Here is a 22,041-nt window from a genome sequence, read left to right on the forward strand (position 1 = left end):
CGCCATACAATCCATCGCGCTCTTTAAGATCACTAAATTCGAGGCTTCTGGTCATTCCTAGGATATCTAAGTCCACTAAAGGAGGGAGGGCGTTCTCGCATTTAGCTCCTAAACTCTGGAATAGCCTTCCTGATATTGTTCGAGACTCAGACTCGCTGTCCCAGTTTAAAACTAGATTAAAGACACATCTCTTTTACCAAGCATTCACTTAATGTTTAACCTTTAATACTACTGCTGAATCAGTTCGAATGCATTAACATTATGAACATCAGCTATGCTAATTACTTCCCATCTGCCTTTCTGCTGTTATCTCGGGACGCTAGTCCCGAGGTAAATAGCGTTCGTCAGCTCCAGTTTGTATCCAGCCTCTCACGGAGACTTCAGATGCCCCAACGCCTGTGAAGAGACGACTCGACGCCTGTGTAGAGACGACTCAAAGCCGGCGATATGTTATGCCATAAATTAATACATGATTAACTAACTGTATTTTTCTATGTACATTTCCGAAATGCACTTTCTGTAAAGCTGCTTTGAGACAATGTGTATTGTGAAAAGCGCTATACAAATAAATTTGAATTGAATTGAATTGAATTGAATGAGTCCCTCCATCACTCCACCTGCACTTATGAGTCCCTCCATCACTCCACCTGCCCTTATGAGTCCCTCCATCACTCCACCTGCCCTTATGAGTCCCTCCATCACTCCACCTGCCCTTATGAGTCCCTCCATCACTCCACCTGCCCTTATGAGACCCTCCATCACTCCACCTGCCCTTATGAGTCCCTCCATCACTCCACCTGCCCTTATGAGTCCCTCCATCACTCCACCTGCCCTTATGAGTCCCTCCATCACTCCACCTGCCCTTATGAGACCCTCCATCACTCCACCTGCCCTTATGAGTCCCTCCATCACTCTTCCAGCCCTTATGAGTCCCTCCATCACTCCACCTGCCCTTATGAGTCCCTCCATCTCTCCACCTGCCCTTATGAGTCCCTCCATCACTCCTCCTGCCCTTATGAGTCCCTCCATCACTCCTCCTGCCCTTATGAGTCCCTCCATCTCTCCACCTGCCCTTATGAGTCCCTCCATCACTCCACCACTTACACCGAATTTGAAGTAAAACACCTTGTCAATGCCATTGTCATTTGTAGTATTATTCTTGATGTTACCTAAATCAATAAAGAACAAATGCTTTTTTTGAAGATGGGGAGCACGTTGAAATATAAACTATATTATGCCATCTTTATTTAATTTATCAGGGGTAGCATATTCTGATAGATTAATTATGATTTTTGACGATCAGCCAGTTACCTGACGGCATGACCAACAGCAAAGTTGCACAGATTTATGGGCAGGGAAATGGACAACGCTTGTGGAACACGCACATGCGCAGAACCCGGTAGCATAAATCGACAGAACACCGAAAAAAGTAATTTGGACAACCTTACTGATAAAAATCTACAAGAAGTAGGCCCTACTAGTGGCAACATTGTTTCTTCATTTGTTGTAAACTGTATAAATTGTTTGCAAAAAGTGTGGTCCTCTCTTGATGGTGATTGTCTAAATGCATGAAATCTCCCGCTGACCCATCACCAAAAGTGACTTTATGTCATATTTTTAATAAATTACCACTTGTGCATTATTTAACAATGTGCACCCTATATGCCAATTGCAATCTTATGATATTCAAACATTAACTCACGAGATATTATCGACTTTTTCAGCCTAAAATGCATTATTAAATTGTGCAATTGACAAAAACATGCAACAGTGCCAATCATGTGATGAAATAACAAAACAGCAAGACATATTGAATCACTCCACTGAAGAGAACAAATAGGAAATATTTTTTTCCTCTATATTAGTATAACAGTATTAACAATGCAACATACAGGAATACATATAGTCTATGCTTACAACGCATAAAAATACAAACTGCAAATAGGAAAGATGAAAAAGAGAAGATTTGATGGTTACTTTCTAGAGGGGAGGTTAAAACTATGTAAAAGTGTTTTGCCTCAAGGAGTTCATTGAACAGTGGTCATATTTCTAGAATATTTTCACACTTCCTTTTAGTTTGATTTACAAAAGAGCCTTTTACAAATTTGGACATAGACATCATATCAACAAAGCTAACGTAGCCTAGTGTTTTTTTAATAGTACAAACATCTCAGCTGACATAACTTACAAATTTAAGCTCATTAATATCTCTGAATAAATATCCATTAGATTACCGTCCTTTTAAATTTCTATGTAAAATTAAATTTTACAGCAACACTTTTAATGAAGGCTGGAGCATGTAGGCCTGTACACACTCCAGTCCAGTTGGTGGCGCTAATGCACCTCTCAGCTAGTTTGCCAACCGACAATAAAAATGAAGAAGAAGTCGAAGTTTGAGAAGAAAAAAAAAATCAAGGCTGACGGCGATGGGCTTATCGACGACGTTGTGCACTGACGGAGTACCCTATCCACATCCACACACGTAGCTGTCACACGACAGTCTCCTTTGTTAGGTTATCTGTGGCACTATCCACTCGCCATACTCCCTCGGGTTTCACATGCTCCCTCTGCGTGCGTCGACGCGGACAACGACGCAGAAGTATAAATTAAAACCAATGCGTAGTCTACGGCGTAGAGGCTCCGGCTTATGTCCGACGCAGAAGTATAAATCTATGGAACGCCAAAAGGGTCAAATTTCGCCACTAACCAAACGCCTTTCATTCTTAAAACGCCGCTTTTTACGGCGTTTAAGACGAAAAGACGCCGCAAAGTACGGCGTTCTGTGAAAAAAACGGCGTTGTAAACGGCGTTTACAAAGCAAAAGCGCCGTCATTTTCGGCGTTTTTATATCCAGCCAATGACGCTGTTTCTGACGCCGCAGGCCATCCATAGTGCGCCGTCATTTGCGGCGCTTCTGTCTGACAAAGACGGCGTAAAAAGCGGCGTTTTGTATAATATTATAATCAGCCCCACCCTTTTCTTCAAACTTCAGCCCATCTAATGAAGTAGATGGAAAGACATATGTAGTAGATTGTCGATCTGAATGGCGATCCTCTTAAGGCTTCTGTTTTTCTAATGTTGTTAGGACTGGTGTTTGGACTGTTATCATGTCATATTTTTATTTCTTCATTGGGCACGTGCAGGCCTATCCCCCTTTTCCTTTATCATATGTGGGTATATACAGTATGATTGTAGACTCTCTTTACATTCATGTCTGTGAAATACATTAGATTACCAGGCAAATTTTATATCTTCAGTAGGGCATTGGTCTGCGTGCATGGACAGCTGTTTCGTTTTGCTCTTAGTGACAGGGGTTCGACTCCAAGGTCCGACCGTATTTTTATCTCCGCTTCGTTTCTTTTGTATTGGTCTGTTGGTGTATGTCTTTTAAATTTCGGAAGACTACCCGATAGCTGACAACATTGAGTAGCAGGCTGTAGGTCTACTTATTAAGGAAATGACAGCAGCAACTGTTTTAAGTCCGTGTACAGTGGCTGCTGTGGGTCCCTTTATTGCTGATTATAATGATTTAGATGGGCCAAGGTATATGCTTCACGATATAGTCCATTTCGCTTTTTAAGATAATAAGACTATTTTAGCAGTCACAGGATACACAGGTAGAGCCTTCCTAAACAATTGAACTATTAAAACAAGAGATGCTCTTGGCCATCATACAAGACTGTAATATATTTCAAATATAAATTATTTATTATCACGCTGCCATTGCCTTCAAATAGACATTAATATTGTTAACAGTGAATAATATATTTTGTACTACCTTGTTCATTCTGATGTCATATAATATAACGATTTTATGACGTTTTTTTTTTTTTGTAACACTAAATTATTTATTTTCTGTAGAATCAGAATCAGAATTTCTGGCGTTAATTTTAGGAGACAATTGTGGAAAAAGGGGGCTAAAGATGGAAAATGTAATGGTCTTTTTTTTGCCAAGACTTTATTCAGTAATTTTACGGAATTTTCCGTTAACTCTAAAACACAACACAATACAATGCCTCAGTAAAAATACACAGGAAAACTGTAAATATATTCTCGTATTATAATAGTATAATACATGCCCTATTTTTATGGACTGTAAATAATAAGTTGTGAGATGCCTGTATTTCCATAATGGCTAATGCTACATATTTTATTAGGTTTTCTTTTAAATGTGTATTTTTTAAAATAATTATATTGTATTTTTCTAAAATAAAATCTTGTAAAAGTTTTTCTTTTTTTTCTTTTCTTTATATAAATATATCTTGAAGCAGCGGGATCTGCGGACCAAGCCATAAAAAAATAAAATATATTTATTAATACACGGGGACCATTCATTGGTCTGGTTATAGGCAGACTAGTAAAATAGCCTAAAAAATCCATAACGGTTTTCTAACAGTCGGTTTTGTCAATTTTTGATTCATTATTTTAAACATTACAAATTAAAACGTTTTTAGGCTATGTGTTTCAGACCATGAGAGCGAAAACCCGTTTCTGAAGATTCCACACAGCTACTCATTTCGTTTTCTTATGGGGGGGGGGGGGCAAGCATTTTTTATTATGATCTGAGAAACAGACATCTCACCAAAAAACATAAGATCCCGTATTATTACTGAAGTAGATAGTCCACCATACAAACTACACCACAACCATTAGCCTGCTACATATTGCCTATAAACGAGGAACAAAGACATTTCAATTCCTCCAACAACACAATGATAAAATCAATACATACAAAATAGCAATAAAATATGAAGCATACATCTGTAGATGCACAATATATCATAATTATCGAAATATCGCAAATGTATTTCGCAATATGCAAATCGCAACGGCTTGCAATAACTGGGGTCGACGAAGAGAAAATCACTCACTGCTCTTGGCTGAATAACTTTTGTAGCTTTAATAAGAATCAGTATAGGCCTATATTAACAGTGAAAACTAATGTGTGTTTTTATTTTTTTATTTTTATTTTTTTTTACATTTGATTGTTCAGTTTCTGTTGATAAATAACCCGAATGTAGGGTAACCTAAACCCCCTGGTTTGATGTTAAAATAGCACTACTTATAAAACACTGCGTTCACTTTATAGAAGTTGTGTTGTAGTGATGTTCCCTTTCGAAGGGAACTCAACAATACGTCAACGACGCTATGGGGGGAACGCCTCAGGCGTGACAGGTGTCTGAAATCACTATCAAATCACGTCAATCATATTGACCGGCGACAGCCCGTGAATCATTAGCGTGAATGATTAACGTGCGACCTGGAAGTATAAAAGGGCGCCTTGCAAACATGACAAATCATCTCATCGTCTTCAGGGACTGTCTGTTTGAAAACGCTATTCAATGAAACGGTAAGAAAATTAAATGTACAGCACACGAGTGTGCTTTTCTTGCCTGGGAGAAGAGCGCGCACGGGAGATTCTCGAGGGAATCCTCTGTGTGAACTGTGAGCGTTTTTCTCTTAAAACGCTCGCTCTCGTCTGGCCCTCTTCTCGAGTGAAGGGGGTTCAACGTCTGGTTCTCATGGTCCCGCTCGTGCCGAGGCAGAGCGGCGACTTGCATCATGGGCTTCCAGATAGAGCTCGTCGATCATCTTGAGAGTGCTGTAAACCTCTCAGATGATTCGACGGCTGACGAGGGCGAACTGCAGGTCGATGACGAGGATTTTTCACCGACGGTTTCCTGCAGTTGCTGCTCTTCAGGACGAGCAGGAGATGGCTGAGGAGGTTTATAATCAGGTAGATCCTGAACCCTCTCAGCCACCCTGCCCCGTGTATGCAGGTCTGGTGGATGTTGTGGAGCGCGCCGCCAACAGGCTGTAGCTGCCATGGCAACGCGCTAGAGGAGAGACCGCTCGCGGTAGGCTCGGCGATCGGTTTCTCCCCGGCCATACACCACCAGCTCAGGTGAGCCTTCCATTCCTTCCTGATCTTCACACGGAGATCGAGAGGGCATGGAAGAGCCCATGCTCTGCCCGTATTCACTGACATCAGCGGGTTAATTTCGCTGATGTTGATGGGATCGCAGAGCATGGGTATGTGTCGATGCCGCCCATTTGACGAGTCATTTGCAAACTATCTCGTGTCTGGGCAGGCGTCGACACTGAGAGCTCCAACTCTGCCATCCAAACCGCTAAAGACAACAGCGCGTTTGAATGGCAGAGCATACACGGCAGCAGTTCAGGCTGGTGCTTCCCTGCACACCATGGCGGTGCTGCAGGCATACCGGGCCGACCTGCTGCAGGATCTCGACCAGGGGGCAGGGTTGTCCCCTAAGGCAGTTACTGAGCCGCGCCGAACCACGGCTCTTGCGCTCCGGGCCACCAAACAAACTGCTGCCACGATCAGTCGGTCGATGGCGGCGATGGTGGCCACGGAGAGACAGCTTTGGTTAAACCTGGCCGACGTTGAGGAGAAAGAGAAGGCCTTTCTCCTCGATTCGGCGGTTTCGCCCTCTGAACTCTTTGGCCCCGCCGTGGAGGCGGGGCTTGGGAAGTTCAGGGAGGCGAAGGCGCGCTCAGCTGCTTTTAGGAAAAAACCTACATACCGCTGAGATCCGGTTCCACGCCCAGGCAGGCGGGAGGGCCTGGCCCTTCACGATCTGAGGACCGTAGACAGGGCCAGAGAGCCAGTGTCGCCTCTCGTGCGCCCCCTCTGTGGAGGAACAGGGCGCAGGAAAGGCGTGACTCCCGCTAGAAGAGGGATCTGAGGGAGGTTATCCAGCACAAGCGCATACAGCGTCACTGATGGATAATCTCCCCGGAGGGCTTCATTAAAAAGAGAATCCAGCCCTCTCCTCTCTTCTGACTCCCCAGACGTTCATTACATCAGGCCTGGCGCTGGGCCTATGATAAGAACGATGTTCCAATGGCCCGCCTAGGCTTGGTTAGTAGAAACGCCTCTTTCAGGCATGTAAAGTGGTGGACCCCAGGTTCATAAAGAACTATCTGGCGAGTCTTCACTCCGCACGCCGCAGGTGAGCTGTCTGGTCTTTTCAAGAGTAAATTTTTGTGAATTAAAATTCCGAAATGTATCTCTCTACAGACCTCGTTCCCTGTATAGAGTCATGGGGTCATGTCAAGGTAATAAGGTAAGAGAACTTTATTGGATTATCAGGGCCCTGAAGTTCCCCGTTAGGTGGCCAGAACGGTAACTGTGTTAGCCTTCGGGCTGCTAGCCACCTCAGGGTAGAGTGGTTGGTCTCTCTCTTTAAATTGTTTTACTTAGAGTGTTGACTGACGCTAGAGCTTCAGATAGATCTTATGTCCGGCCCACAGGTCCGTTTGACTTCTTCCTGAGTATGTCGCCCCTTGAGCTCTGTTTGGGTTTTCATTAGGCTGAGTGATTCTGCAGCCCTTTGTATGGAATAATACAGACTATATTCTTTAGTAAGGCTGTGGCTCCTCCGAGCCCTCAGATAGATCTATGCTTGCAGGCTGGCCCTTACCAGGGCCGCCTCTGTAGCTGGCCTAGGCTGTGCCAGGGATAATAGAGGCGCTCTCCTAAAAATTTTAGCATTTCTTCCTCTGACCCTTCACTGTGTGAATGTTGGTTTCTAGCATCCCTGTATAAACAGCCTCCTCCCGTGGGAGTCGTTAGGCCAAGGCCCGCCCCCTTCTCTGCATTCTGGGGTGACTAGAGTAATGCAGCGTGGTGCTGAGGATGGTTTGTAAGGACATGGTAGGCCTCAAACAGGCCTCCGTGGTATATATGTCTTTATTGAGCAGGGTTAGGCCGTCTTTCGCTTCACGAAGAAGACTGGGTTTCCTGCCCGACCCTGCCATGCAGAACTGGCCTACGGATTTAGGCCGCCAGTTTAGGCTTCACTCACCTCGCTGAGCTACTGCTCGAGCGCTAGGTTGTAGGTGGTTGGCTTTCATTCAAGCCCCACTCCCCTAGGTTGGGCACAGATACATTTCTGTCACCCCTAGAGCCGCTGGCAGGCCCGCACCCTGGTAACCTCAGGGTGAAGTGTGAGTATTCCCCTGTGATACAGGGTAGGTCTGAGCACTTCACTCCCAGTTCTGTTTTATCCCACCTCGCACCACTATGGCTCGGGTCGAGTATGAAGTAAGCTTCACTTCTTCTTTGGTCGAAGTACGCTCCCCTGAAGCCAGAGCATTGCCCTGAGCTGACGCCCATGCATAGATGGTAGGCCCCTGGCTAACTTGGGCCTCCGTTGAGGCAGAGTGGCGTATGTTGTACTCCCCTTGTTTTAAGGGTGCTAGCTTTCTTGCGGAGTACACTGCCATGGGCAATGTGATTAGGCACCAGGATGCTGTAGGCGCTGTGTAAACAGTTTTTCTGCCAACAAAGGCTGCGCCATTAGGTAGTAGGCCTCAGCAGGCCTCCTTGATTGGACAGCCCCCCAGAGGGCACTGTAGGCCAGCTCACTTTACGTGGTTGGCCTTGGTGGTTCGGGCAGTTGACTCACTGATGGGTAGTAGGCCTTAAACAGGCCTCCTCGGAGGTGAGTCCCAACATTGTGGGACATACCTTATAGCGCTACTGGAAGCCCATTAGTGAATTATGCTGTGTAGTATGGTTTCCAACAGTGTACTTTATGGCAGAATATGACTTGCTATTAGCTAGTAGGCCCGACCAGGCCTCCCTGATAGGCGAGTCCCCAGCTGGCTGGCCTTAGCAGGCCACCTTATACTTTCACCCGGACTCAGGGCTCAAAGCTACCAGTGGTTATCAGGTAGTAGGCCACTCAGGCCTCCCTGAAGGTGAATTCCCACTTAAGATGGTTATCAGGTAGTAGGCCTCACCCGGCCGCCCTGAAGGCGAATTCCCACTTACGTTGGCTATCAGGTAGTAGGCCTCTCTGGGCCTCCCTGAATGTGAGCTCCCAAATATTGTGGCTGTCAGGTAGTAGGCCGCTCTGGGCCTCCCTGGATGTGGGCTCCCAAATATTTTGGCTGTCAGGTAGTAGGCCTCACCAGGCCTCCCTGAAGGTGAGTTCCCACATGCTGTGATTATCAGGTAGTAGGCTCCTCCAGGCCTCCTTGAATGAGAACGGTCAGGTAGTAGGCCTCACCAGGCCTCCCTGAAGGTGAGTTCCCACAGATAGTGGTGACCAGGTAGTAGGCCTCACCAGGCCTCCCTGAAGGTGAGCTCCCCACATACTGTGGTTGTAAGGTAGCAGGCCTCACCGGGCCTCCCTGAAGGAGGAGTTCCCACGTACTGTGGGTATCAGGTAGTAGGCCTCTCTTGGCCTCTCTGAAGGTGAGCATCTCACATACTGGGGTTATCAGGTAGTAGGCTCCTCCAGGCCTCCTTGATTGAGAACGGTCAGGTAGTAGGCCTCACCAGGCCTCCCTGAAGGTGAGTTCCCACAGTTTGTGGTTACCAGGTAGTAGGCCTCTCCAGGCCTCCCTGAAGGTGAGCTCCCCACATACTGTGGTCGTAGGGTAGCAGGCCTCACCTGGCCTCCCTGAAGGTGAGTTCCCACGTACTGTGGTTATCAGGTAGTAGGCCTCACGTGCCTCCCTAAAGGATCAGGTAGTAGGCCTCTCCGGGCCTCCCTGTAACGCTCCCTAGTGGTGCTGGGTTTATGAAGCTAGTGGTCTCTTGCTATCAGTTTCAGCTAGCCTTAATAGGCAGCTGCTGAAGGCGAGCTTGCGCCCTGGCTCGCTAAAGTGTTCATTCTCTGCTAAAGGTTCCCTCCCGGAACCTTTTCTGCCTACAGCCTGGTTTGCCTACCAGGCAGACCTTGTGCTCCCCTCACGAGGGTCTCTATGAGCATGCGGCTTCCTGAGTCTGGTCAGACGGTCGTAGGCCTCTCGTGAGGCCTCCCAGTTAGATCAGCCCTTAGGCCTTCACAGGCCTCCTCAGTGTTTTGAAACACAGACACTGGGTTGATCCGTGGATCGAGTAGAGAAACTTCCCTCGCTAGCAAGGGTCGGAAAGCACTATGCTGAGTCATACTCTCCGGGATATCCCGTCTCTGAGATCCGGGCCGAGTGGTTCACTGCCAGCTTCGCAGTCCCTCGGCTTGGATGCCTTACTTAAGGCATTTGTCCAGAGGCTCTGTCTTTAGACAGACAGGATTTGGCCTGACTAAGTGTCTATGTACTGGCGCCAGGTCAGGCCGTCCTGGTGGCATTTCGGGGTGAGTACGTTCCCTTGAATAGTGACTGGCTGGGGTTCCCTTGGGTTCCCTAGCCACATTCCCTAGAAGGGACCCCTTCTAATTGGAAGCTGAGGTTCCAGGCCCGGAGCCGGCCCAGGTAGACCTTTCATTTAACCATGTTTATGAAGGTTTTTCTGTGAGGCTGTAGCTTGGGCTATGACCGTAGGGAATGCTGTCACTGACAGCCCAGTGTGACCTGAGGGTGAGTGGTTCTAGCGTTTCATTTGAAGTTGCTGGTTCTGACAGTTGTCACTGCCACTTGGCATGCACTCCCCTTAGCATGGCGGCGTTGGTATATCGTTCCCCATAGCGTCGTTGACGTATTGTTGAGTTCCCTTCGAAAGGGAACGTCTCAGGTTACGACTGTAACCTATGTTCCCTGAGAACAGGGAACGAGACAATACGTCTCCCTGCCATGCCGCGGTGCTTGCCTACCGTACAGTCCCTTCAGACGATAAGGTGATTTGTCATGTTTGCAAGGCGCCCTTTTATACTTCCAGGTCGCACGTTAATTATTCACGTTAATGATTCATGGGCTGTCGCCGGTCAATATGTTTGACGTGATTTGATAGTGATTTCAGACACCTGTCACGCCTGAGGCGTTCCCCCCATAGCGTCGTTGACGTATTGTCTCGTTCCCTGTTCTCAGGGAACATAGGTTACAGTCGTAACCTGAGACGTTTTCTTGTCAGAAAAATAACGTGAAACACATACATGGGTAGTATAATTTTAAATATAGTTTAATGATAACATATTGCATTTTTCTTCAATATCGTGCAGCCCCAATCTGTAGCATATTGATGTGTAACAAAAACATTCACTGTACTACTCACCATTGAAGGAGGCTATTCTCCAAGTGATAGTCATTTATAAATATAATAATTAGTGCTGTCAAACGATTAAAATATTTAATCGCGATTAATCGCATTAATGCCATAGTTAACTCGCGATTAATCGCACACTTTTATCTATTCTAAATGTCCCTTGATTTCTATTTGTCTCATTATTTTTTCTAATTTTAATGCTCTTATCAACATGGAAAAGTGGATCAGCAGTAAGTTTGTTCTTAGCTGTGGTATCCATGTGCTTCTGTCTGAAGTCATCCATTGTAGAGCTTAGATCGGGCCCAAAAAATCAAGCCCGACCCGAGCCCGTGCGCATTGTGTCCGAGCCCGGCCCGACACATAAACTGTAATTATGAGCCCGAGCCCGATTTAAACCCGTCCATTTTTTTAATACGTGGGTCGTTATAACTGACGTTCTCAACTACTTTCTATGCTACTTTCTCCCGCCCGGAACATTTTTGTCCCGCTCCCGCCCGCAAATAGACTCTTTTTTTGTAGGCTACCATCCAAATACTTTCGCCTACGTGTCGCCACCATACACATCAGCATAAATGCTTCTTATAAATTATTTGTTATTAAAGCATTAACACACAAACCACTGTTATAACATAAAAGCAAGCAGGCTACTGAGTGCATGGTTTGGCATGACTCAATGCGCGCAAAGTGCGCTCCCTTAATAATTCCTAAAAAGTTGACATCAGTTCATCGCAATCTCACACATCTGTCATTATCAATGAACCTGACTGCACAATGCATCTTTCATAATATATACAGTTTGTTTGTTATAATTTGAGGATTTGCCAGCATACAGAATTCAGCACTGAACAAAAAGTCTGTTTTGAGTGGTGAGGGGAGTCTATTTTAAATGCTTCTGATTGGCCATTGCGTTCAAGAAATCAACACACATGTCTGTGATTGGCTACATCCCTCAACGCTGCAAACATGTTATAAAAAGAAACTCTGGCCTGTAAATCGTTTCTATTTTGTTTTAGTTGTTCTTGTTGCTTTTCTGCAACATATGAATAAAAATGTATTATGTTTTTATGTTTTATTCATAGATATTTCTAGTTTGCGGGAGTCCCGCGAATCGTTTTATTCTCCCGTATCCGCACACAGAGTGAGTGCATTACCGCTCGAGCCCGCCCTCGCACTCGGCCATCAAATCTAGTCCCGCGCCGCACTCTATTGCGTTAGGAGTGCACGTCTCTAGATCGGCGTCTCGCGCTCGCGCCATCCACTCAAAACGTAACGTTAGCCTACTACTCTTTGGCCGGCGCGCAAGCCCAAACAAGTACGTGCGGCGTGCCTGTTGTTTTGTTTCCGGTCTAGCTATCCGGCGTGATGTTGTAGTTTTTCTAACGTTACTAGTTGTCGCAACAGCATGTGAAAAAAATACAAAGTTTGCTAGGCCAAAAAGAGCGTTAATCTCGCGATAAAAAAATTGACGCCGTTAAAATGTGTTTGCGTTAACGCCGTTAATAACGCGTTTAACGCACAGCACTAATAATAATGTTTCAAAGTTTCGTTTTGTGTAATAAAGCATATTAATTTTCTGACAGGCAGAGGGTGAACCAAGAGGCGCTTTAAAAACAAGTTTCAAGTTACTTTACACCGTTACTCTCCGCTCAATATCCGCTCTTTGTCAGTTTCACATTTATGTTTAAATAATAGGCTATTGTTATTTTATTTCATTTATGTTGATTATGAATAGTGAACAGCAAGAGTAAGAGCTACATCGGATGCGCAATATGACGGGAGACATCAAGTGGGTCAGACATGATTTTGACCACTTCATTAAGTTTTGTTTTGTCGAAAGACTTTCTTTAAAGTGAATTTCGTTTTGTATAATTTGTATCTTAATTCAAATCAATATTTAAAGAACGAATGGACTGGATTTAATAAATAAGAAGCAAACCAAGAAAATTGGGTTTGGATTAAAGTGAGTAACAAACGAACCATGTTTCCGCAGTGCATGTCTCAATTACAGTAAGCCTCTAGGAAGTTATGATATTTGTGGCTTTAAAGCAATATGCTGTATTGTATAAAGTGGTATAAATTAGGAGTGCTGAAATGCAGAAACATCCACATCAGCTTTTTAACTATTTTTTTATGGCTTGAACGAGACGTTCGCAGATCCCGCTGCTTCAAGATATATATAGCCTATTAAAACAAAAACAAACAAAAAAAACACTTTTTATGTGTCCAAGTTTGACTGAAACAATTCAATTCAAGATTTTATTTTAGAAAAATACAAAAAAAACATTTAAAAGAAAACCTAATAAAATATGTAGCATTAGCCATTATGGAAATAAAGGCATCACACAATTCTTTATTATTTACAGTCCATAAAAATAGGGCATGTATTATACGATTATAATAGTCAAGTCAAGTCATCCTCATTTATATAGCGCTTTTAACAATGTAGATTGTTTCAAAGCAGCTTTACAGAGATAAACATATAATTTAAGGTAGGGCCTAACAGAGATTGGTTTGGTTTTATAGTGGCTCTTGAAAAGTTTGTTTTCCAGCTAAAGTTAGTTTTGATTGATTCACTTCCGTCTAAATGATCATTTGTTATTAAATTAGGGGCCGCTAAGACGACACCGTTCTCTCTAAACAGACTTTAAACGTGAACCTGTGATAGACGCTGATGGCGTTCACATGCGCATTAAGAATTGATTCTATAGTTATGTGCGTTTGAATATATGTGCGCAGGTTTGTAATTCCTTACAAACCATGCCTAAACAAACTACTTGTCTATAAATTTTGATGCAGAATTTTTATTTTATCTTATCACTTTGGGTAGGTACGCGAACCGAAAAATTCCACAACGCTTTATCTGTAGAGATGTATAGTATGGAGCGAATTATGTGCCAAAACCTCACACACACACAAAACGGGTTTTACTCACACCCAATGATTCACAAACAAACTCAATGTGGGTTGTAAATACAAAACATCACTCACAAACTAATGCATATTGTTCTGCAAATAAAAAAACTTACCTATCAAACAAATACAGTATGTTTTACATATACATAGAAACGTATTTCTTCAATGACAAAAATATCCTCCAAGTACGAAACAAAAACCTTCAAGTACAAAGCAAAATTCTACAAGTACGAAACAAAAACCTTCAAGTACAAAGCAAAATTCTACAAGTACGAAAAACTGTCACGTGACTTTTGGCACTATTTTTCCGCGTCCAGTCCAGGCAGATTTCCTCACAAATATATCCACGCTGATTTTCTCACAAATGCAGTTGAGCAACTTCCTCTTCCAAAACAGTAGATGGCGCACGGGATTAATTTAGCGCTAGTCCTCCCGGGAGAAGCAGTGATTGTTTGAAACGCGTTCGTGCTTCCCTTTGCCACAGCGGTGAAAATGAGCGGTGAACAACAGGTGAGTTTCTGTCTTACAGTATCTATAATTTACCTTTTGAGGTTTTCACAATGCCAACCCGACTTGAATATATATATAAAACATTATTTAAAGATATTATTGTAACCGATCTGTGCAAAATCAGTAGGCCTTGTGACAAACATGGCTGAAAACATTTAAGCTTGGGAGGTTTTTCTCCATAAAAATGGATCCATACATCATGATCCCTTACATCCACTTAGAATCACGGGGATATACAAATTATATACTTTTATATTTTTTGTATATTCGATGATGAAATTATTTTTGCAGAGAACATTTTAAATAATGCAGGGGTATATCAATATTTCGTGTCGCAATATTTTACAATACAAAAATGCAACAATATTGTGGATAGCAGCAATATGAAGTAAAGATATATAATACATTTAAAATATTTTAAATAAAGGTAGGCTACTGTATGTAGACAGCAACAGAGTGCAAGCAAATTTCTGTATTTTAGTTAGCTAAGCAGAATGATTAATATTTATGTTCTCATCACTTTCCCTGTGAATGAGGGAAGGACCGACCAAGTACAGCCTAAGTTCACCTCTAATGTAATATCAAATATAGCACTTTATAGCAGTATTAATGATTTGCCATATGTGCTAAAAGTAATAATATCAAAATAGCATTTTTAACTCTTATTTTGGATTTGTTCAAAGTATGTCAGTGTATAGTACTGTATTGCAAGATCAGTATTGTGTACTGTTACAGTACATGCCTGGAATAATCACTTTATTATTATTTAATTTATTTTGTCTTTCTTTTTTATTAACAGCCAGAGTATGCACTCATTGAAAGTGCAGCAAGAAACTTGCTGTCACTCATAAGGGCAACAGCTGGTCAGGAACAGGTTCAGGGTCAGAGCCAATCCCGAGGTCTGACTCTAAATCCGTGTGGCAGTCAAAATCCGGGATTGAGGCAGCCCAGCGTTCATCAAGAGATGACAAGGTCACATATAATTAAATTATATTATTGTGTTTGCATACAAATACAAGTTTTTTTAAATCCTGAAAATATTGCATATTTTTCTTTGATAACTTTCAACAGGTCCTTTCCTAGTATGTTTAGAAAAGAAAGAACCAGTGGCAAATGCAAATTTCCTACTCCAGTGACAAAAGCTGTTGTAGCCCCCACAAAGCATACTAGTCTGCAGTTTTACTTACTCCCAGCAGCAACAGATAGGACCCCACAAGGATCTCAAGAACTTAAATTCTTAATGGCAGGGTTAGGTAAACGGCATATTTCTTTACCTGATAACAGCAATCATGCAGAGGTGAGCATTTTTAAATACAGTATTTGTAAGCAGGAACAATGTATTTAATATGTGGATTAATTAAATTTTGTTTATGTAGATTACAGCATCTCTGGCAGTTGAGTATCCTAAATTGAAGAACTTAATGGGTGGATGGCTTTTATACAAGGCGTCAGGTCAGTAGTTATAATCTATTATCCCTTGTTTAACTCTTTGATGTATCTTATATATCTCCATTGTTTGTATAATTTTTGTTAGCCTGTACTACTGCTGCTAGCTTAGTGCATGCATTAAAAAACATAGACAATGCACATTATTCCAAATGTTACTCATTTATTGAAGGTGGAAGTGGCCAGAGGAAATTGACCGTGATCCCACCAGAATCAGAGGGATACACAGCAAAGCTACTTAAGAGCTCATCTAATAATGGGAGGCATATGCTTTTCATTATTCCACTTCAGGATGAAATCGATATTTCACCTCTTCCTTTTGATGCCCCAGAGTTCAGCAAAATGCCAAAATCACAGTGCAAGACATGTGGTGAAGCTTTGCCATTACAAGCTCTGGCTTTGCATGTAGAGTCGTGTAGAAAGCCAGACAGTGACCAAGTAAGTTTGAAGTGTTCATAAAACTGTTCTGAACTTGCATTGTTTTTGTTATTATTATTATTATTATTATAAAAAATATACGCTTTGATTTAATTTATTTATTTTTTCATATTCTCTGTTTAGGAGGCAGAAGAAGAATCAAGTGATTGCTTAGAAGCAAGTACTCAGATTGTCTGTAAGTCTTAACGATCACATTTAGTACTTCATTATAATGCATTGATTAACAGCAACTTTAAAGTAGTTATTCTTTTTTTAACTATGTTTTTTATGTTTTGGTTGTTTGCTTCTGTTGAGTTGACCCTTGAACAGTTTGTTTGTTTTTATTTTATCTTCCCCTGAAACATCTATTAACAGTGATCCCACCAATAAAGAAGACCAATCCGCCACAAGTAAAAGGTGCCCAATATGCCAAGTTATGTTCCCTCCTGGTTATATCGAGATTCATGCCAGTGCTTGTGGAGAAAGGTTTGTACTGGAGCACAAAGTTTGCTAACATTCAACCAATATTGATTTATGTTATTTCCAAATTGGATATATTTATGCTGGTATACATTCTGCATTTGGATATTTATTTATTTATAAATGTATTGTGTTACTGGCAGTTGTGGCCTAATGGTTAGAGAGGCGTACTTGTAACCTGAGGGGCGCAGGTTCGAGACTCAGTAGCAGCAGAAAATGTAGGTGGGGGTGGGGAGTGAATGAACCGCGCTCTCCTCCAATCTCATTACCCACAACTGGTAAACCCAAACGTAAGCAAGGCACCTAAGCCCCAATCACTTCCTGGGCTCCACTGCCTACTCCTCTGGGTCTGTGTTCACAGTGTGTGTTTAATACTCACTGCTGTGTGTGTGCACATGAATTGGTGAAATGCAGAGGACAAATTCCGGATACGGGACACCATACTTTGCTACACGTCACATCACTCTTTCATTTTCATGTTATTTAGATGGCAAAATTAGGATCTTATCCAAAAACATGCTTCCAACAATGTATTTTTGTTGTACAAAATATGAATTGCTTTTGTCTTTCAGCCAGTGTCCTGTTTGGGATTTGTCAGACATTGAGACAGTCGATGTTGACACTGCGGAAGAGGCTGGCCCATCAGGCATCGCTTCCCAGACTACACCCAACCAAAATGTACCATCTACTTCGTCAGCATCACTGTCTGATTTTACTGATGAAGCAAATGGTTTGTAGCATATTATATAAAATGTTATTTCTCTATGATCTTCATAATGTTATCATACAGGCAATCTGTGAAATCTTGAAATCTTATGCTGGAAAGCTAAAGGTCAAATGGTCTTGTGATTTTCATTACAATCCTTCCCTAACTTTTTAAAACCACTATTTATTTATTTTTTTAGATTGGAAAACTGTACCAGGCCTCATTAAGGCAGCTGAATTGTACAGGCAATCTGTAATCCAAGTGCATGCATCTGAGAAACCTCTTTATATGCATCTTGACCTTACAAGCAGCATCTCGGACCAAGAAGGCTCTCTCATTGCTTTTTACAAAGCATATATTTTTTTATTTTCAATGGTTACACAAAAATTGAAATGTGGTTTTCATCTCAACTTTGGTATGCACTTATTTCATCAATTTCTGAATCTGCAGTGACTAACTTTTGTCTCCTTCAGTGTCTGACAACAAAATATATTTTATCTTGTTTTTCAGGAAATGCTCATATTTCAAGAATTTTTGACGGAGAGCCAGATCATCTTGTTCCATCTTCATCGGCTCATCTAGTTGATAGTGATCTGTTTCTGATGGCTGGTAGAATGATCGGTCACTGCTTTCTTCATGGAGGGCCACCATTGTCAGGACTTAGCCCTGCTGTTGTACATGTAATTTCCGGCGGCAGTGCTGAAACAGCTGTTGTACAGATTTCAGACTGTCCAGATTTTGATTTACGTCAGAAAATTATGCTGGTATATATTCTGCATTTGGATATTTATTCATTGATCTATTTATTGTGTTACTGTTGTTATGCAGCAAATATTAATAATTTTTAGCATTTGCTTATTTAATAGTAAATATAAATTAAAGCATTTTATTAAAACATTTGTGACTTTCAGCTTGAAGGAGAATCTGAACCAACACCTGATGAGAAGGAGAGTGTTAATGATTAGTGCTTTTCGTGGGACCTTCCCCCAGTGAACAATGCTAATCGACGATGGCTTTATGAGAGACTTCTACATCATGCGGTAGTATGCATTTTAACACGGGTGGAACATTTTTTACTCTAAACCCGTTCTGTAATGTTATTTAATTTTTTGTATTGTTTTTTCTTACTAGGTCTTCGGAAGAACTATGAGGCAAATCAAACAACTCCGAAAAGGACTAAAAGAGACCTTGCTGTGGCCACTACTTTGTCAGCGTTCGGATGTGCTTCCAGTCATTTTCCCACGAGAGAAAAATGATGTGTTGACCCCAGTGGTATGTCATTGTGGTAATAATCTCTAAGTGGAAATCTGAATGAAATGGAATTAGTCATCTCCAAATAATACTCCAATTGGCTTGATTATCGTGTGTGATTCTTGAAATGTGTATTTGATTATAATTGACAGTGATTTTTGTAATTTTTATCTGTAGTGTGTCATAAACCGTATCAGCTGGCCTTCCATGGTGGAAAATCAAGAAGACAGCAATGACGAATGCTCTTTGGAGGAAAAGAGCAGGGTTGCTGGCTACCTTCGTCAGGTCATTGAAAGTGGTAGAGTATTAATTTTAATTCAGAGTGTGTATGTATGATATGTGTGTATATATATATATATATATATATATATATATATATATATAGACTGACATGCACAAGATTTTTGCACAGTAGAGTGTGTATACATATGCACACACAGACATACATATTAATGTGACACTATAGATGTGATTCATCGTTTTGACTGCACACATATATAAATATATATACTGTAACATATTTAGATGCATGATAAAAATACATCAGCCAATATGCTATTAATGGAAATAAATAGAAAAATTTGGATATCCTTATTTTGTTTATTTTTTAAAATTGTCATTTAATATATTCACAGCCTCCAGTCATGAGCTGAAGGCCCTCGTTAAGTTCTGGGTCGGTTGGGAGGTTCCCACTACTTTCCTCAAACTGGAGGTATCCAACTGTAACCTACCTAAGGCATCCACATGCTTTGAGACCCTACGGCTTCCATCAAAATATCTTGATTACACAGCATTCAAGAAAGAATTACTTGCCTGCATCAGTACTGTGGATACAGGATTTGGGCTGGTGTAATTACGGTTCTTTAACAGGCTTATTTCTTGTTTTATTAACCATCTATATCCATCTAACCATGTTCATGGATAGTGAGGTGGAATTGTTTATATAATTTTAGGTTTGGTTTTTTGTGTTTTTTTTACATGTGCAGTCACAGACACTTTTCTTTCTTTCTTTTTTTTTTAACTTGATTTATTTAAAAAAAAAAAAAAAAAAAGCACTACAGAGGTTGAAAATAATTACCAAACTGTTCTTCACTGTTTATGCAGTGATATCTTATACAACCTGTTCATATAACATTTTGTATTTTTACATACAGTAAGTCTTTTCTTTTTGTTTACTTAAAGTTCAACATGGACAAGAGGTTGAAGATAAAAACAATAAAACTGTTCTTCACTGTTTGCCCAGTATGTGCTGTATGTAGTGAGTGGTTGCCAGATAGATATCTGTGCCATATGATGTTGAGGGTCCCATGGGATCAATGGCTGCCTGAAGTCCTGCTAGCTCTTCTGGGCTCAACAGGCTGTCAGCTGTGGGAACAATGATTCCATGTTGTGAATCATAAGGCAGGCCACAATCTTCCCAGTCAAGGTGTTGAAGGGACAGTTCCTAAAACAGATTAATCAGTATTTTATTTATAAATAAATTTATATCAGCAAGTAATATAACATAGCTTAACTAAATATCTGAATAACATTAACTGGGTCAGCAAGGTCAAATTTCCATCTTCTACATAAGCTAGAATAGCTTACACTTTCTAATGTTGTTGCAGCGATTTGTTTGATGCCATTTTGTTACCTCAGTGTTTTCAAACTCTGGCTCTGCCACCGCATGCTGAATGTTTCCCATCTCCCAGAGCTGATTGGGTGTCATGTTCCCCTCGGTTCGAATCGGGTGGTCATCCCATCCATTATGAAATGCGTCCAGGCTAGTTTGTATTCTGGGCAAGAACACATAATGGCAACTAAAAAGATGCATGTTGTTAGATAGGTCAAGGAACCCATCATCTTCCAGTGAGTGCAGCACACTATAGTATATGGTGGTTACAGCACACCACACGTCTCTCCACAGCCTCTCAATCCTGAAAAAGTGATATTTTATAAATAATTATTGTCAATGTATAATTTTATTTAAATGAAGTTAGTCTCATTCCAAACATATTGTTTCATGTAGATACATCATTACTTTAATCTAAGAAAGCAACGGCAAATAATTAACAGCACAGGTTTTAGTGCCACTACCATTTTTTAAAGTGATTAACAGATAGTGAAAAAAGTACAATTATACTTTTACTAGTCTCATTAGAATTATGTTTTTAAGACCGTAATCTGCAATTAATCTTTAAACAAAATGTATCCTATAGACCAGTGTTTCCCAACCCTGCTCCTGGAGGCACACCAACAGGGCACATTTTGAATGTCTCCCTTATCTGACCCATATATTTCTTGTCTTGGAGTCTAATGAGTTGATTCAGGTGTGATTGATTAGGAACAGTTGGAAAATGTGTACTGTTTGTGTGCCTCCAGGAACAGGGTTGGGAAACACTGCTATAGACAACCAAAGTCCTACAAACATCTAAAGCAACAAAAAAAAGACCATAGCAATACATTTGAAGAGAAGAGGAAAAACTACTTGCCTCTGATTGTGGACACTCTTTCCAGCAATAAAGCTGGACCTTCCTGTGCCCGGTACGGTGAACATCAGGCGTGCTATGTCGACATTCTCTACGCCATGGTCACCTCTTACTCTAAAGAATAATTGATTAACAGTAATCATGCTAAACATAAATATAAGAAGTGAATACATGCATTGCAGCATTTACAACAATTTCCTGTCAAAGCCTTTTTTATGTCACTTCATATAAAATAGACAGGATAGTTAATCCAAAAATGATATTTATATTATTATATATATTATTATTATAATTATATATTATTTCATCATTTACTCACCATTATGTTGTTAAATAACCTGCATGATTGTCTTTCTTATGTGAAATACAAAATAAGAATCTTGAAGAATGTCAGTAAGAAAAGAGTTTAAATTCCCATTGACTTTCTGGTCCATAAATGGGAATCGAAACGGTTTTATTAACAACACATTGTTTATATTCCACAGAAGAAAGTCAGTCATACAGTTTGGAAAGACATGAGGGTCAGTAAATGATGAATAAATGAACATGTGTGGGTGAACTAACCCTTTAACATCATACATGTTGGTTTTATTCGGACACCCAAATAAAACTCTGAAAACTGCAGCATGTGAAATTTCAGCTCAATACAGTTTAATGTTAACCGAAAGACTAAACACACACTCATACAGCACACACATGTGAGTGTTCCTCTGCATTTAAACTTTACATTTTCCACTTGAGATATATATATATATATAAGTGGAAAATGTAAAGTTTTGTAAGACTGGAAAACTGGTTGAAGCGGGAAATTAACATTTGACTTCCTCCCCTCTTAACCCTGAGACACAAGTCTCACCTCATCTACATTCCCTCTCTCGCAGTAACAGCTAAAA

The 22,041-nt window shown here is 41.3% G+C and overlaps 1 long non-coding RNA gene across 1 annotated transcript; it reads left to right on the plus strand.

The window, feature by feature from the left end:
- The first annotated feature begins 5,408 nt into the window (after positions 1 to 5,408).
- LOC143710305 (uncharacterized) lies at positions 5,409 to 5,936 on the plus strand. The gene is made up of 2 exons (XR_013194520.1): positions 5,409 to 5,649; positions 5,688 to 5,936. It is a non-coding gene; the product is annotated as an uncharacterized LOC143710305 (long non-coding RNA).
- The last annotated feature ends 16,105 nt before the right edge of the window (positions 5,937 to 22,041 follow it).

The sequence above is a fragment of the Siphateles boraxobius genome, unplaced genomic scaffold, assembly GCF_051911475.1.
Source record: "Siphateles boraxobius isolate OS27281-9 unplaced genomic scaffold, OSU_SipBor_1 46, whole genome shotgun sequence".
Taxonomy (NCBI): Eukaryota; Metazoa; Chordata; class Actinopteri; order Cypriniformes; family Leuciscidae; genus Siphateles; species Siphateles boraxobius.